This window comes from Microcaecilia unicolor, chromosome 5 (genome assembly GCF_901765095.1).
Source record: "Microcaecilia unicolor chromosome 5, aMicUni1.1, whole genome shotgun sequence".
In the NCBI taxonomy this organism is placed as follows: Eukaryota; Metazoa; Chordata; class Amphibia; order Gymnophiona; family Siphonopidae; genus Microcaecilia; species Microcaecilia unicolor.
Window position 1 is genome coordinate 360,561,359 of NC_044035.1, and position 15,975 is coordinate 360,577,333.

The window sequence follows — 15,975 nt, forward strand, 5'->3', positions numbered from 1 at the left end:
AAAGAGTAGTAAATCACCTGGACCAGATGACATGCACCCTAGAGTACTGAAAGAACTCAAGCATTAAATTGCTGATCTTCCGCTAGTGATCTGTAACCTGTTGTTATAATTGTAGTATCTGAATACTGGAGTGTGGCCAATGTAACATTGATTTTTAAAAAGGGTTCTAGGGTATTCCGGGAAATTACAGACCAGTAAGCCTGACTTCAGTGCTGGGCAAAAAAAACAATGACAGAACACACAGATAAACATGGTTTAATGGGGCAATCAGCATGAATTCAGCCAAGGGAAGTCTTGCCTCAACAATCTGCTTCATTTCTATGAAGGTGAGAATTAACATGTTGATAAAGGCTAGCCGGTTGAGAGATTTTCAGAAAGCTTTTAACATAGCTCCTCATGAGAGACTCCTGAGAAATTAGAGTCACGGGATAGGAGGCAATGTTCTGGTGTGGATTAGGAATTGGTTATTGGACAGAAAACAGAGGGTAGGGTTAAATGGTCATTTCTCTCAATGGAGGAGGGTGAACAGTAGAGTGCCGGAGGGAACTGTACTGGGACTGGAGCTATTTAATTTAACATATTTATAAATGATGATCTGGAAATGGAAATGACAAGTGAGGTGATAACATTTTCAGATAACACAAAACTATTCAAGGTTGTTAAAACATATATGTGGACTGTGAAATACTGCAGGAAGACCTTAGAAAACTGGGCATCCAAATGGCAGATGAAATTTAATGTGGACAAATTAAAAGTGATGCACATTGGGAAGAATAACCCGAATCATAGTTACTTGATGGTTCTCTCTACCGCATCCCGCCTGCACAGGAACAGGAAATTAAATCACAGGAGGTGGTGGCAGAGAGAAGACTTGAGGAACCGGCCAGCAGTGGGTTCCTCAGTCACTGACACTGCCAGCAACTTATCCGAGAATGAGAAAACCGCTGGGGGAGGAGGAGAAGGTAGAAGGGACTAGAAAGGAGGTGTCCGTCTGTCAGGAGGAGAGGTAAGCAAGAAAAGGAAAATATGCCAGACTTTGGGGGGGGGAGGGGGGATCAGCTGAGCCCACAGTGGGTCAGCGGGCCGGTGGCTGTGCTGCCACTGTCAGGAATGAGTATGACAGTTTTTTTTAACTTGGTGAAATGGTCACAAATCCCCCCACCCCCAATTTAAGAAACCACCCCGCCAGTTGCCTAAAAAGAGGACATGGCTGGGGAAACCCTGACGTATGGTAACCCTAGCCTTTAAAGTATCTTAATTTTAAACTCATTTAGGGAATATCTTCCTATTGAGAAAAGTTCATTTCCCATCTGTCACCTTTTCCCCTGTAATATTGAATGTGATGTTGATGAACATTGATAGGCCCTTAATTTGTCTTATTTCACTGATGCAGCATGCACTAAATCATGTATACATTCAATCACTTGATTGTGAATCTCTTATTCTGAATATCTTTCTCATGTGTGCAGTTATGGGGGTCCTTCGATATATACTGGCTTATTAATGCCTTGCATGGTTTTGTGCTATTTTCATGATTTGGGATTCGGTTTAAAGCTTACTAGGTATGCCAGTGTCGTTATGTTCATATTAGCCCTCTCCTCAAGTCACTTCACTGGCTTCCTATCCGTTTCCTTATACAGTTCAAACTCCTCTTATTGGCCTATAAGTGCATTCACTCTGCAGCTCCTCAGTACCTCTCCACTCTCATCTCTCCCTACACTCCTCCCCGGGAACTCCATTCACTGGGTAAAGCTCTCTTATCTGCACCCTTCTCCTCCACTGCTAACTCCAGACTCTGTTCCTTTTATCTTGCTGCACCATATGCCTGGAATAGACTTCCTGAGCCGGTACGTCAAGCTCCATCTCTGGCCGTCTTCAAATCTAAGCTAAAAGCCCACCTTTTTGATGCTGCTTTTAACTCCTAACCCTTATTCACTTGTTCAGAACCCTTATTTTATCATCCTCACTTTAATATTCCCTTATCTCTTGTTTGTCCTGTTTATCTGTCCTAATTAGATTGTAAGCTCTGTCGAGCAGGGACTGTCTCTTCATGTTCAAGTGTACAGCGCTGCGTACGTCTAGTAGCGCTATAGAAATGATAAGAAGTAGTAGTCTTTGGGATTCCGGAATCTTGCTACTCTTTGGGATTCCGCACGGAATGTTGCTACTCTTTGGGATTCTGGAATCTTGCTACTCTTTATCCTTATCCTTTATTTGTCCTGTTTGTCTGTCCTAATTAGATTGTAAGCTCTGTCGAGCAGGGACTGTCTCTTCATGTTCAAGTGTACAGCGCTGAGTACATCTAGTAGCGCTATAGAAATGATAAGAAGTAGTAGTCTTTGGGATTCTGGAATCTTGCTACTCTTTGGGATTCCGCACGGAATGTTGCTACTCTTTGGGATTCTGGAATCTTGCTACTCCTTGTCCTTATCCCTTATTTGTCCTGTTTGTCTGTCCTAATTAGATTGTAAGCTCTATTGAGCAGGGACTGTCTCTTCATGGTCAAGTGTACAGCGCTGCATACGTCTAGTAGCGCTATAGAAATGATAAGTAGTAGTAGTACCAGCAGCAACCCTGCCATATTGTTTCCACTAGGCCAGTGCTTCCCAAAGCTGGTGCTGGAGGCAAATTTCACGTTTCTTTATTATTTGATCAGAATTTATCTATAATTACAAAAATAATAATAAAAGGTAGTCAAACAGGAAAAAGGAAAACCGAGAAAGAAAGCAGAATTCCATTAGGCTAGTAAAGGAGAAAGAAGGGACAGTAAAATAGGGCTATAGTGCCCTCCAGGGTTCCTTACAGCACTCACGTCTCATGTTTCAAGCTCCTCCCCCACAAGTGGAGACCTAGAGAACAGCTTTTGTAAACAATACCATGTAAAATGAGTTTATCTTGTTGCATGGACCTTACAGGTCTTTATCTGCCATCATGTACTATGTTATGTTACTATGTAAGTAAGTTTGTACTTCGGCTTTGAACGCCAATAATCACTCCTGTAACCTCGGAGATAAAGGAAGAGCATTCCAGAGATAGGGGCCTGTAATACTGAAGATCCTCTTTCGAATGCACTCAAGCTTTACCTACCTGAAAGTAGGGATGTCAAGAAGAGGCTGTTGAGTAGAATGAAGTGATTGTCGTGGAGAATAAGGATGATGAGTATGTAGGACCTTATGGACTAGGAGCAGAATTGTTATAAGAGATTCGGAATGTAAGAGGCAACCAATGTGCCTCTCGCAGCAGTGGTGTTACATGGTCATATTTTTGTGCACCCCTAATAAGTGTGATCGCTGCATTTTGTATAATTTATTTTGAAGATGATGAATATTGGTAGTCCTTAAGCCCTGATACAGAGCATTACAATAGTCCATAAGTACATACGCATCGCCATGCTGGGACAGACCATCGAGCCCAGCACCCTGTCACCGACAGCAACCAAAAGACCAAGCAATTTGTCCCGCCCATCCTAGAAATACTGTATTATTCCCTCGTCCATTCAATAACATTCTATGGCTTTGTCCTCCAGGAAGCCATCCAACCCTTTTTTTAAGTCCGCTAAGTTAAACGCCTTAACCACCTTTTCCGGCAGCGAATTCCAGAGTTTAACTACGCGTTGAGTGAAGAAAGTTTTCCTCCGATTCGTTTTAAATTTACCACAATGCAGCTTCATCACATGTCCCCTTGTCCTAGTATTTTTGGAAAGCGTAAACAGACGCTCCACATCGACCCGTTCCATTCCACTCATTATCTTATAGACCTCTATCATATCTCCCCTCAGCTGCCTTTTCTCCAAACTGAAGAGCCCCAGCCTCTTCAGCCTATCCTGATAGGAAAGTCGTCCCATCCCCTGTATCATCTTTGTTGCCCTTCTCTACACTTTTTCCAGTTCCGCTATGTCTTTTTTGAGGTGTGGCGACCAGAATTGAACACAATACTCGAGGTGCGGTCGCACTATGGAGCGATACAATGACAGAATAATATCCTTATTTTTGTTTTCAATCCCTTTCCTAATGATACCCAAGTTACTAATGGCAAAAGCATAGACAAGTGTTTCCAATGCCATCGGTTGAAATGAGTGTCTGCTAGATCTAATCTGACGCAATCTGTAGAAACAGCGCTGTATGACTAATGTAATTTGCTCCTGGACAGTAATCTGAGCATCCAGAAGAACACCTAGTATTTTCGATGTAGGAACAATTGGTACAACCGTGCTTGAATAAGCAGTGGGAAGCATAAGGTAGGATGGCCACAACACAAGATCAAGAGAACTTTAGTTTTCTGAGGATTGAGGGCCATTTTATGGGTAGTTAATCATGCCGTAATGTGATCGTTTATCATTGACAGCTCTAATTGCAGAGATGTTTGAAGGATCATTAGCAGTAGCTATTTGTATGTCATCTGCATATACAAATGAAGTCATATCTATAGACTGTATAAGGTCAGTAGTGGAGCTAGAAAAATATTAAAGAGAAGTGGGGCTAAAAGGGATCCTTGCAGTACGCCATAAGATATGGAGTAACTGTCAGAGAGATGAGATTGCCAATTAACCAACTGAGTTCTATCTCAAGATAGGAACGGAACCAAGTAAGAGCAGTCCCCTGGATCCCTATAGCACTAAGGTGACACAGGACGAGAACAAGATCAATCAGATCAAATGCAGATGCAAGGTCTAGAATACATAAGTACATAAGTAATGCCATACTGGGAAAAGACCAAGGGTCCATCGAGCCCAGCATCCTGTCCACGACAGCGGCCAATCCAGGCCAAGGGCACCTGGCAAGTTTCCCAAACGTACAAACATTCTATACATGTTATTCCTGGGATTTTGGATTTTTCCAAGTCCGTTTAGTAGCGGTTTATGGACTTATCCTTTAGGAAACCATCCAACCCCTTTTTAAACTCTGCTAAGCTAACCGCCTTCACCACGTTCTCCGGCAACGAATTCCAGAGTTTAATTATACGTTGGGTGAAGAAAATGTTTATCCAATTTGTTTTAAATTTACTACACTGTACGGGAACAGGGTTTGCAGGAATCCTGTAGAGATCCCCTCAAGGTCTGTGGGAATCCCGCAGGGATGGCTGCAGGTCTTGCGGGGTTACATAAGTACATAAGTACATAAGTAGTGCCATACTGGGAAAGACCAAAGGTCCATCTAGCCCAGCATCCTGTCACCGACAGTGGCCAATCCAGGTCAAGGGCACCTGGCACGCTTCCCAAACGTAAAAACATTCCAGACAAGTTATACCTAAAAATGCGGAATTTTTCCAAGTCCATTTAATAGCGGTCTATGGACTTGTCCTTTAGGAATCTATCTAACCCCTTTTTGAACTCCGTCAAGCTAACCGCCCGTACCACGTTCTCCGGCAACGAATTCCAGAGTCTAATTACACGTTGGGTGAAGAAAAATTTTCTCCGATTCGTTTTAAATTTACCACACTGTAGCTTCAACTCATGCCCTCTAGTCCTAGTATTTTTGGATAGCGTGAACAGTCGCTTCACATCCACCCGATCCATTCCACTCATTACTTTATACACTTCTATCATATCTCCCCTCAGCCGTCTCTTCTCCAAGCTGAAAAGCCCTAGCCTTCTCAGCCTCTCTTCGTAGGAAAGTCGTCCCATCCCCACTATCATTTTCGTCGCCCTTCGCTGTACCTTTTCCAATTCTACTATATCTTTTTTGAGATACGGAGACCAGTACTGAACACAATACTCCAGGTGCGGTCGCACCATGGAGCGATACAACGGCATTATAACATCAGTAGTGTAGCGTAGGGTTAAAACCATGTCCGCCTACAGTCCTTCTCGCTTCTCCCTGCCCAGGCCCAGCCAGTGTCTGTTTCTCCCTCTCTCCCCCACCACCACACCCCCCTCTCCTTGTGCCAGAATCTGAATAACCTGTTTCCTTGGCTGGCAGTGAATAAAACACATTGCTCTGGCTGATTTCGGGCCTTTCCTCTGGTGGGCCCTGCCCTTCTGAGGTAACTTCCTGCGTCTGCTGAAAACATGGGACCGGCAGAGGAAAAGCCCCGAAGCCAGCCAGAGAGCAGCATGATCTAAATGCCTGCTGCCACTGCCAGGTCAATGTAACAGGTTCGTTAGAGTCTAGGACTCAGGAGAGGGGATAGAACTCAGTTGGTTAATTTCCGTTCCTATCTGACCCTCATACAGTCTATAGGTCCGATGTCATTTGTATATGCAGATGACATACAAATAGGGGGGTGGGTGAGATGCTGGACTCTAGGCTGGAGGGAATGGGGGGGGAGGGAGATGTGCTGTACCCTGGGGGTTGGAGGGAGATGTGCTGGAGCCTGGGGGGAGGGAGGGCTGGAGGGATCCTGAGGAGGGAGAGGGAGATGTGTGTTGGACTCTGGGGGGCTGGAGGGAATTATGCCAGACTTACAAGTACAAGCAGGGGAGGGATAGGGCACAGACAAGAAACGCTGGGCATGAGACACAGGGCAATGCTGGAAAAGGGGTGAGATAAAAACATAGAGGGGCATTGTTGATCACAGGGGGAAGGACAGGGACACAGAGAGAGGCATTACTGAATATAAGGGGAGGAAAGGGACACTAAAAGGGAAGATACTGAATATGGGGAGTAGACAAGCTGGATAAGACAGATAGGGACATGGGGAAGATGGACGGCAGATGTGGAGAAAGAAGAAATGTCACAAACAGGAGACCTTGGAAAAGCAAGGAAAAAATGGAGAAAAGCAGAAGAGATGGACAAAATTGAATGAAAAAAAAAAATAAAATGCTCAGACAACAAAGATTGATGTACAGGGGACGGGTGAGGATGGAGCAGATTACTTGTGAGGATGGGCGGGAAAGGGTTAGATTCTGGCAGGGACAGGCGGAGATGGGTTAGATTCCGATGGGGATGGGCGGGGAAGGATTAAATAGCAATGTTTAGCATCCAAAATGGCTACCTTATATAGTTACAGTGATTCATCTGTATGAGTTCTCCTCCAGAGGCATTCAAAGTGTCTAAATTGATGCTTAAGTAAATGAAGGTCTGCAGAGTACCAAGGTTCTGTTTCCCTAGGTTGGGTAGTATGAACAGTTAGGGGTGCCAAGGTATTAAATACCGTGGTGAATCATTGCAAAGATTGGCTAGTTCATCCAAGGACTTGCTGTGTATGCAAATCTCTCTCATGAATATTAATTGTGAATATCCTACAAACTTGCCTGGCTAGGGTGCCTCTAGGACCAGGTTTGGAGAAAGCTGATGTCCATGTTTAATTAATACATTTTCACAAGTTCATTACGAGAGGAATGCTGTTAGGGTCATTGTGATTTTTCTGTTTAATCTTCCAATTCCCAGTTGGGGACAGCTCAGGGGAAGAGACCAAGAGGCAGAGCTGGGAGGAGGGGTGGGAGAACTTGGAGGGAGAGCCAAGAGAGCCATGGATCTATAAGTTAAGTTTAAAGAATTTTATTGGTGAGGAAAGAACAACGCAGAATATCTTACATACAATCATAGTTTACAGAGGAAGGAAAACACTTCTATGATCAACATTAAAGGTAAAAAGACATAATTAGTCTCACCAGATTTATTATTTTTACCCCCCCCCCCAATCCCAAATTAAACTATTATCACCATCACCCTGGTTTCTTATGGCTTCTGGTGACCTAAAAGGTACATCATCCTGAGCGATAAGAAGTTTCAAACTTGAGAACTAAGTACTACTGATCCCTGAGTCAAGCAGACTACAGCGCGTTCAAAATAAGTCCCCTGCCCCGTGGTGTCATGTGTTGAATGTAACTATCCCAAATCATCAAAAAGTGTTTTGTTTTTTTTTTTACACCAAAAAGAACTATGGGCCTGGAAGTTAACGGAAGGGGCAGAAAGCCAACCTTTTACCACAGGAATCACTACTACTTAACATTTCTAAAGCGCTACTAGGGTTACGCAGCGCTGTACAATTTAACATGGAAGGACAGTCCCTGCTCAAGGAGCTTACAATCTAAAAGACAGTGTACAATCTAAAGACAAGTGTACAATCTAAAAGACAGGTGTACAATCTAGAGACAAGTGTACAATCTAGAGACAAGTGTAGAGTCAATCTGATAGGGCATACTATATTTCTTGAAAGGTTAGGTGCCAAAAGCAGCATTGAAGAGGTGAGTTTTAAGCAGAGATTTGAAGATGGGTAAGGAGGGGGCTTGGCGTAGGGGTTGAGGAAGATTGTTCCAGGCATAGGGTGAGGCAAGGCAGAATGAGCGGAGCCTGGAGTTGGCAGTGGTGGAGAAGGGTACTGAAAGGAGGAATTTGTCCTGTGAGCGGAGGTTACGGGCGGGAACATAGGGGGAGATGAGGGTAGTGAGGAGCCGCAGACCGGGTGCATTGGTAGGTAAGGAGGAGAAGCTTGAATTGTATGCGGTATCTGATCAGAAGCCAGTGGAGTGACTTGAGGAGAGGGGTGATATGAGTATATCGGTTCTGGCGGAATATAAGACGTGCAGCAGCGTTCTGAACGGATTGAAGGGGGGATAGATGGCTAAGTGGGAGGCCGGTGAGGAGTAAGTTGCAGTAGTCAAGGCGAGAGGTAATGAGAGCGTGGACGAGAGTTCGTGTGGTGTGCTCAGAGAGGAAAGGGGGAATTTTGCTGATGTTGAAGAGGAAGAAGCGACAGGTCTTGGCAGTCTGTTGGATATGCGCAAAGAAGGAGAGGGAGGAGTCGAAGATGACTCCGAGGTTGCGGGCAGATGGGACGGGGAGGATGAGGGTGTTATCAACTGAGATAGAGAGTGGAGGAAGAGGAGAAGTGGGTTTAGGTGGAAAGACGAGGAGCTCGGTTTTGGACATGTTCAGCATCAGGTGGCGGTTGGACATCCAGGCAGCAATGTCGGATAAGCAGGCCAATACCTTGGTCTGGGTCTCCACAGTGATGTCTGGTGTGGAGAGATATAGCTGGGTGTCATCAGCATAAAGATGATACTGAAAACCATGAGATGAGATCAGTGAGCCTAGGGAAGAGGTGTAGATAGAGAAGAGAAGGGGTCCAAGGACAGATCCCTGGGGAACTCCAACAGATAGTGGGATGGGAGTGGAAGAAGATCCATGAGAGTGTACCCTGAAGGTGCGGTGGGAGAGATAAGAGGAGAACCAGGAGAGGATAGAACCTTGGAACCCAAAAGAGGACAGTTTGGCAAGAAGTAAATCATGATTGACAGTGTCAAACGCAGTGGATCGAGGATGGCATGAGCGGAGAGAAAATCAAGGCAGCGACTGTGAACGGCACGCTCAAGTATTTTGGAGAGGAAGGGTAGGAGAGAGATGGGGCGGTAGTTGGAGGGGCAACTGATGTTTTTTTAGGAGAGGTGTGACTACGGCGTGCTTGAAGGTGTCAGGGACAGTTGCAGTGGAGAGAGAAAGGTTAAGGATGCGACAGATGGAGGGGGTGACAGTATGGGAGATGGTGTTAAGTAGGTTGGTGGGGATGGGATCGGAGGAACAGGTGGTGCATTTCGAGGAGGAAAGAAGGCGGGAGGTTTCATCCTCTGTGATCTCAGGAAAAGAGGAGAAAGAGGCCATGGTTGGTTGGTTGTTGGATAGGGCTACAGGCTGAAGAGGAGGTGGTGGCTTGGTAGTGAACTCAACGTTGATCTTTTGCACCTTGTTGCGGAAGTAGTCAGCCAGTGATTGAGGAGAGAGTGAAGGGGGAGTGGGAGCGGGGGCACTTTGAGGAGGGAGTTAAGGGTGGTGAAGAGATGACGAGGGTTGGAGCTAAGAGAATTGGTCAATTGGGTGTAATAGTCCTGTTTTGCAAGGAATAGGGAGGAATGGAAGGAGGATAGCATGAATTTGTAGTGAAGGAAGTCTGATTGGGTACGAGGTTTCCTCCAGAGGCGTTCAGCGGATCGGGTGCAGGAGCGAAGGTAACGGATGCAAGGGGTCAGCCAAGGCTGGGGATTAGTACGCTTTGTGGGACGGGAGGTGGATGGAGCGAGGGTGTCCAAAGCAGAGGAGAGAGCAGCATTGTAAGCGGAGACCGCTTTGTCTACAGTCTCGGAGGACATGATGGAGGGGAGGAGATTAGAGCTACTAGAGGACAAAGTGGGGGGGGGGGGGGTCAATAGCCTGGAGATTCCTGGTGGTTAAAGTTGGACGGGGCAGAGGGGGGGTGAAGAAGTGTAAATGTGATCAGGTGATGATCGGAGAGCTCAGTAGCACAAGTTACAGACACCCATGGTGAGTGAAGCTTCTGTAAGCTGTACTATTCTTCTCCCTAGAGCAGCGGTCACAAAAAGCGTCTTATAGACTAAGTGCCTTTAAACATGTATGGCCTCCTCCCCCCCCCCCTCCCAGTCAAGACCTCCACACTCTTTCAGAAGACTTCCCCTCAAAAAATCCCTCCACAGGTCCCCACCCTGAACCCAGCTGAAGAATGCCCTTTCCCAATCACTCTTACCTCCTCTGGTGCTGGTTTCAACTGCCATCACTACATCTCTAGTGTAGTCTCCTCAGGGTTGGCATTAGGGGTGGGTAAACAGGGCACTTGCCCTGGGCCTCCATGTCACTGGGGGCCCCAAACCTGCCTAAAGTTGAAAGAGGGACAATCTGCAAGCAAGCTTTGGGGCCCCCTCCCTAGCATCTGCCCTGGGCCCCATCACGTCTAGCACCAGCCCTGAGTCTCCTCCCTTATAGGGCAGCTTTACCCATAGTGCTAGTACCACAGAATTAGCAGTAGGGATCGTGTGGTGTCAATTTGAACCCAACACTGAAGGCGCAGGAGCGGCTGGGGTTTATCATAGACTGGGGGGCTGTTATAGAGGAGGTTGGGAATCTGGACTGCAAAGGACTAAAATACAAATTAACACATGCATCCAGCTTTTCCTACATAGGTACACAGCTATGGAATACATTACCACTTGACGTGAAAAAACAGAGCGACCTAACCAACTTTCGGAAATTACTGAAAACCTGCCTCTTTAACAAGGCGTACCGCAATGATCCTTCATATAACTTTAATGCATTACCTCTTTACCTATTATCCTGAATGTGTTCTCTTTATAGCTGTTTGCTCAATTTTATTTTGTCATTCATGTTCTCTACGTAATACCACTTGTATCTCTCATTCTGGAATGACGATTGTCATGACGGAACAATGTAAGCCACATTGAGCCTGCAAATAGGTGGGAAAATGTGGGATATAAATAAACCTTGATGGTCCTGACTGTGGGAAGGCTCTGGGCATCTTTTAAAGGCTCCTCAGGAGCACTGGATCTCCTGCTACCTAGAATAGCACAGCTTGTGTGAAGTTCAACACAAGCTGTGTTATTTGATATACAAAATAATGCGGTGTTTTGCATGTTTTGTCACTGTAGGCAACATAACACAGATCTTTGCCAACACACACACGCTAAGGGGCAAATACCATATGTTACTCCCTTACCATAGGTTAACCACTCCCCTTAATGTGCTTTGACTGATTTTCCTGTCAATCAATGTTGCTAAGTTAAGGTAGTTTGAAAAGGACGTCTGAACAGATAATTAAAGAGAGAATCAGACCTGGATTATACTTGGAGAACAGGTTTTTCAGCTAATCCAGCTTTCTCAGTTAAATCACTGGCCCTCACTTGTTTATAGATACATTCCTTGTTCCGCTGGATAGGGGAATTTACTACTGTTTTTTTTGTGTTTTTTTTTAAATATTGGAGAGGGGGAAGGGAAGGAGGATTTGGGATTGGGATGACACTGTTTCAAAACCATTAAAGGTTATCAACAGAAATCAAACAAAATAAAACATGGAAAAGAAAATAAGATGATACCTTTTTTATTGGACATAATACATTTCTTGATTAGCTTTCGAAGGTTGCCCTTCTTCCTCAGATCTTTAAGACCTTTAAGAGTGGCCTAACACGGCTACCACACCTCTCTACTTAAAACCATTAAACAATTTGAGTATTTCCATGATGCCTGAATCTTTTCTTTTTTTGTTGTTCACAAAAAAAAACCTGTTTTAATTTAAGCTGACTCATGCTGATGCTACTGGGGAGGTTCCTGGCATAAAACTTCTTTCTCCGTTCTCTGCCACTGTTGCTGCTCTCTGGCATTGCTTATGCCGGCAGTTAAGGATTAGTGTCTTGTCAGATGCTTGTCTTCCTCCAGCCTGCTTTGCACTTTTCTTGGGGCCTGAAGTCTTCATTCTGCTGTTGCAGGTGTTGCTATATCCTTTCTTTGGTACCCTACGATCTTCTTCCCTCCTGGGCACATTGTGAAAATGACTGTCAAACCCCCAATTTCCAAGTACCCTCCAGGAGGATATCTCCTCAGCTAACAAAGATTATGCGCCCAAGTACCTGAGGAGATGTTGGAGTACTAATGCCACTATGCACCTTATCCACTGAACGCCAATGATCAAATCTTGGGTGATACTACATCTCTCTCCCCCACAGACACACACACTGACCAGCAATGCCCAAACTTTTCATCTTTGCCTTAGTCTTCACTCCCAGTTCTCAAGGCCACCAATAGTGCAGGTTTTCAGGGATATCGTATGAAATATGTACACGCTTACCTCCATTGTATTCAAATCTCTCCTATGCATAGACATCAAGGGTATCTTGAAAACCTGACCTGGAGCTGGCCCTCAAGAAGACATAAGAACCTAAAATAGCCATACTGGGTCAGACCTATGGTCCATCTGGCCCAGTATCTGCTTCCAGCAGTGGCCAATCCAGGTCACAAGTACCTGGCAGCAACCCAGTCAGTAGCAGCATTCCATGCTACCAATGCCTTAGGGTCCTTCTGCCAACAGTGGTGCTGTGTTATGTCTCTTCAAAGCTTGAGGAGTCTCAAGCCACTGTCTTCTTATTGATTCAATGTGTTACAATTCTACTGCTTCAGAAGTTGTATTTGGGGCTGGGTCCGTTCTAGCTCCTTTGTGATAGCTTGGGGAATTGTACAGATGGGAATTTAGGTTGCAATTCCAATCTTCCTTTCAAGTAGGGCCCTAAATCCTTTATGTGATCTTGTGACAGAAGGTAGGCGCTTGCTATATAATTCTCCCAAGCAAACCTGGCTATCGATACTGACTATTCCTTCTTGCACCCCTCAAATGGACTAATTTTCCCACAAAACTCTGCCTGTGACCCAACTCTCTTGGTCATAGCTTCACTCCATGCCAATGCTTCTTTGCCCCAATCACAGTGGCTTGATTTCTTGATGCCTTCCATTAGTATCCATTGACCCTATGTGGGATCTTCACGGCCACTCTTGAGGTTGTGCAGTACCATCATCTCTAGGGCAGATGACTACCAGCCAGTTCCAATAAAAATTGCTAGAAAATCCATCCATTAGCGTGCAAAATTTCTTACCCCATTGATTTTAATAGACCCAAATGAAACAATGCTTTTGGAAGCTAGAAAGGCAGCAAATATCTTTCCCCTTCACACTCCTAGAGCTTAGTTGGTTGCCAGAAGGATTCAAAGTGAATGAGCAGTGTCAGCATTAGAACACGGCTTAGTAAACAGGGGGTGAATGACAGACCTGGCTCTATTAGTGCCAAGCTGGAGGCCGTTGAGGTGAGGTGCTTACTTGTTTTTCTTGCACCTGAGCCTGGGGAACCCCTTGCTTTTTTCACTTAGTTCTGAGACATCATATAAACAATTTACACCAAATTTCAAAACTCACTGTATTTTTATTGGGCTTTGGAAATGTAGAAGCATTGGAACAAGGGCAGTGGTAGCACTGTAGTGTTCTGTGTTCCTATTACTTTAGGCCATTCTGGTCTCTAAGTGAGATGGAGGCATATTTTCAAAGCACTTAAGACTTATAACGTTACGTGGAGGGTCATTTTCGATATGATGTCTAAGTCCAACTTTAGACGTTTTGCAAAAAAAACATCCAAAATCTGAATAAGAAAAAAGTTCATTTTCCAAAAAGAAAAATGTCCATCTTTTGTTTTAGAAAATACTGTTTCTAAGAAGGTTTTGTGCTTTGGATGTTTTGGGATTTTTTTTGGTCCATTTTCAAAACAAAAACGTCCAAGTGAAAATTAAGCCATTGGGATGTAGGAGGGTCCAGCATTTTTAGTAGACTGGTCTCCCAGACATTCCAGAAGATAAATGAAGCACCTTAGTGGACTTCAAAAACATGCTCCCAGGTACACATCTCATCATTGCTCCCTTATCTTGTCTGCTGAGCTCCCCCAAAACCCACTTCCCACAGCTGTACAGAATAGCCCTTAGGGGTGAAGGGGGCACCTATATGTGGGTTTCTGGTGAGTTTGAGAGCTTATATAGTTTCACCCACAAATGTGCCAGGTAGAGGGAGATAGGGACCAGAGTCCCCCACGCCACGGTGCACTGCACTGACCACTACACTACTCCAGGGACCTGCCTGCTGCTCTAACAGACCTGGCCCTAACATCTGAAGCTGTCATAGAGGTTGTTAAATCAGATTTGTATTCACAATTGTCAGGGGGGGGGGGGTAGGGGGTCACCCCCAGATTCCCTCCAGTGGTCATCTGGTCATTTAGGGCACACCTGTGTGCCTTATTCGTTATAAAAACAGGTCTAGCTCAAAACACCTTAATTTTAGTCCTGGACGGTTTTGTTTTGTTCCATTAGGGTTAAAAAAGATTTCGGAACGCCCAGATCTTACCTTTAACACGACCCCTTGTGATTTGAACGGACTTCTGATAGACTTTATAGAAAAATGTCTAAAAATTGGTTTTCAAAATACCAATTTGGTTGTTTTTATGAGAAAAGCGTCCAAATGCTTTTGGGCGTTTTTCTCTTTTGAAAATGAGCTCCATAGTAACCTATGGAACTTTGTAAGTGCTTTGAAAATTGTGTCTGCTCTTTTCATGACTTTTCACCCAGTATAGCCTGGGCCAGGAGTGGCAATTCATTACGTTTTAAATAAACAACCATATAATAAGCCTGCAGCTAGATCCAAAGGCACCATCACTTTCCACCAGGGCCGCTGAGAGAGTGAGCCGGGCCCGGGGCAGCCGCCCTGCCCGCCAAAGTACCTTGGCTGGCCCTGCCAGCTGCAGGCAGTGCAGCTCCTTTCTCTGCTCAGCATTGCCTGCCCAGGGCTGCTTTCCTCAGGTCGCACATGCTTGGTCCAAAACCGAGATACCAGTAATGTGGTATACATTACAGAATGCCCATGTACACTTATGGATGTAGGGAGGAGCGCACGGCCTATTAAGGTGCGTCTTACTGAACATAAATCTCACATTACCACTCAGAATATTCAGGCACCTTTGGTGGATCATTGGTTGCAGGAACAACACACTATGGATGACATCAGATGGAGAATAGTAGAACATGGGGGGTTGGGTAAGGAAGGTGGATCAGTTGGGAAATGATTGAATTACAGGGAACAGTGGTATATTTATACTTTGCAAAGGGTCTTTCTGGATGGCTTAAATGCTGAGCTGGAATGGGCGTTGATGATTTGAAGAAGGTAATAGGAAAGATTGAGTGCCCTATGGGAGCTAAGGGAGGGATCACTATGTCATCAGGAGTTCAAGGGATTTAAACAGGTTGAGGAAACGCGTCCACCATCTTTCAAAGGGGGTTGGTCCCAAATACCGGGCGCTAATGGAGGCTTGGGGTAAGGAAACTCTGTAAATTGAACTTTAACTTATCACTGCATGGGACTTAGTAAAGGATAGGTAGAAGGTAAAATATTGTTTATTTTCACTTATAGGCGAGTGTCCTTGAGACGTGCATGTTGGACAGTAAAACCCCTGGGTTTGACAGAAAAAGATAAGCTGAAGAAACAGTATTAATCGGGAGAGTAGATAAAGAGGTGGGTGCTGGTAACATTGCTATGCCCATGTATTAGCAATGAGCACCGCTGAGGTCACCAATATACTGTAAAGAGGGTGCATTAAATAATATAAGTGATTGTGAATTTTGGTTCTTTTGTAATTCATCTACTGGAGAACTACTGGATACCTGTGATAAGAGTTTGGTCTCAAAACTGAGCATACATGGCCTGAGGTCCC